Genomic DNA, 2,488 nt, shown 5'->3' with positions numbered 1-2,488 from the left:
TCTTCCTTTCTCCCTCCAGCCCCCATTTGCTTGGTCAAATCCTATTTGTCCATCTGACTCAGCTTGGACATTCCCACTGATCTCTACACCTACATCCACCTAGGAGGGATCAGTACCCTTCCTCTGGCTCCCATGATCCCATATACATTTCTCTAGCATTTCCTTGACAATAGTTTACCAAAATTGTCTGATTGTCATCTCCAACAGTCCAAGAAGGGACTGTGTGGAGGGACAGTGTCTTTTTTTTTTTTTTTCTATCTCCATATTAAGTAGGCACTTGATAACTATTGAATTAAAAATTTTTTAAATAACTTAATTAATAAATATTTCTTGAATAAGAAACATTGGGCTATTCCTTGCCCATTTCCAAGTGATTTGAGGAAGAACTGCTTATGTTCAGTATTGTATTATGTATCATCCTAGAAGAAATTGTGATTTGCTGCCAATTGGAGAGATCCTAAGAATCAAAATGGAAGAGTTCCGGGTTTCTTTCATCCCCCATTGAGATGGTTTTCTGGAATCCTGGCTCAGTGATAGATGTTTAGTGTATCAGAGGAAGCTTTCCCCTCAGACAAACTCATTCACCAGGGTCTAGGGGTCCAGACTCTAAGCTCTATTGGGTAATGCATGCTTAAGTTCAAATCTCTATGTCCCAGAAATGTCTGACCCAACACTTTAGCCTAACTGGACTGTGCTTCTCCTCAGACAGGTCTTTCTGTCCTGACACCTTTGCTCACTTCTTTTCCTCCTCCTAGGATGCTGTTCTCTCTCAATTTCCATGTTTTCAACATTCCCATCCACTGAAGTTCAGCTTCTAAAGCTATCCCAAATCCTCATTGGCCATTTCGCAGTTCAGATGAGAGGATGTGAGTAAATCAGCCCAATCCATCACTATCATAAAAGCAACTGAAGATCAAGTTCCTCCAAGATGGAGCCAACATCTTTTTCTGCAAAGGAGAGCACGTTTTCAGAGGAAAGCAAGCCCAGCTTTAGAAGCATGGTGAAACCTGCCATATAGGCCTCTGAGCATTCTCTTGCGTATATTTTGTGGCCCATTATGGTAATTTCTTTTCCTCTTTACCTTCTTTGTAACTGGGCGATTATACTGCCAATCCCTGGGCACTATAATTTGCATTGCAATATGAGGCTCCATTTGATGCTTGCAAATTATGGACCCAGGGCTGAAGCTCTGATGTGGGAGTTGCTGCCACATAAGTCAGAAAAAGTTACATATACATGAGTGCAGCTCTGGGAATAAAGGACCTCTTTTCATAATCGCAATTTAATATTTAAAAATAAAAGCTCAGTTACAGAAAAATAATAGGAGCAGGCCCACCATAAAATGAAAAGAACCAAAATGAAGTACTCTCATAAAAGTTTCATAAAATACAACCACACACATATTATACACTTGGGAGAAATACCATAAAATTTCTACACTGGAAGAGGCAATGTTCCCTCAATCTCCTTTCGTGTTCAACAAGGATTTGTTCTGAATTCTGAAGTCCCTACTAGAGAGTGTTCACAAGCATCATGGCATTTTGGAAGAAAGAAGTTACAGTCACTGGGTTGGGAAGATGGGAAAAGAGCGATGGGCTCCATCCAGGGAAATCATAGTGTATTGGTATCAGAGGACAAGATTTTCATATAGATGTGTTCTTCCTTACTTAGGTTTTAGAAGAATGCATAGTTTCTGTTGATCATGAATTCAGAATAAAGCATGATAGGTTGAAGAAGGGCACTTTCTCTAAAGGTAAGAGGATGTGAGTTCTAGTCTCATTTTGATGCCTAATTGTCTGACAACCCTTGAACAAGACCTTGGTTTCTTCATCTATTTATTATGTAAATTGAATGAGGATATCTTCAAAGTCCCTTCTGTGTTTAATATTCTAGGCCTATCATCCAGTGCTCATAGTATATGAAGACTAGTTTAATCAGGGTCACAGCCATAGCCACCCAGGCCAGATTTTTATCTGGGCAATATTATTCCAGCATTTGATGTACATAAGGGAGTTAGTGAGACACCAAATCCAGTCCGGTAGTTTCCCCATCTCTGTTATGTTGGTTTGGGCAAAATGAATTTTATTCTGTCCCTGAAATCTTCAAGTTAATTTCTCTATAGAAGACATGAATGTATATGTGAGTGTGAGTGTGAGTGTGTGTGTGTGTGTGTGTGTGTGAGAGAGAGAGAGAGAGAGATAGAGAGACAGAGAGACAGAAGGAGAGACAGAGAGACAGAGAGACAGAAGAAGAGTGAGTGTACTCTTAGAAGTAGAGTTGAGGGGCGCCTGGGTGGCGCAGTCGGTTAAGCGTCCGACTTCAGCCAGGTCACGATCTCGCGGTCCGTGAGTTCGAGCCCCGCGTCAGGCTCTGGGCTGATGGCTCGGAGCCTGGAGCCTGTTTCCGATTCTGTGTCTCCCTCTCTCTCTGCCCCTCCCCCATTCATGCTCTGTCTCTCTCTGTCCCAAAAATAAATAAAAAACGTTGA

Source organism: Panthera uncia (assembly GCF_023721935.1).
Source record: "Panthera uncia isolate 11264 chromosome B2 unlocalized genomic scaffold, Puncia_PCG_1.0 HiC_scaffold_24, whole genome shotgun sequence".
In the NCBI taxonomy this organism is placed as follows: Eukaryota; Metazoa; Chordata; class Mammalia; order Carnivora; family Felidae; genus Panthera; species Panthera uncia.
Note: the sequence above shows the minus strand (reverse complement) of the source record.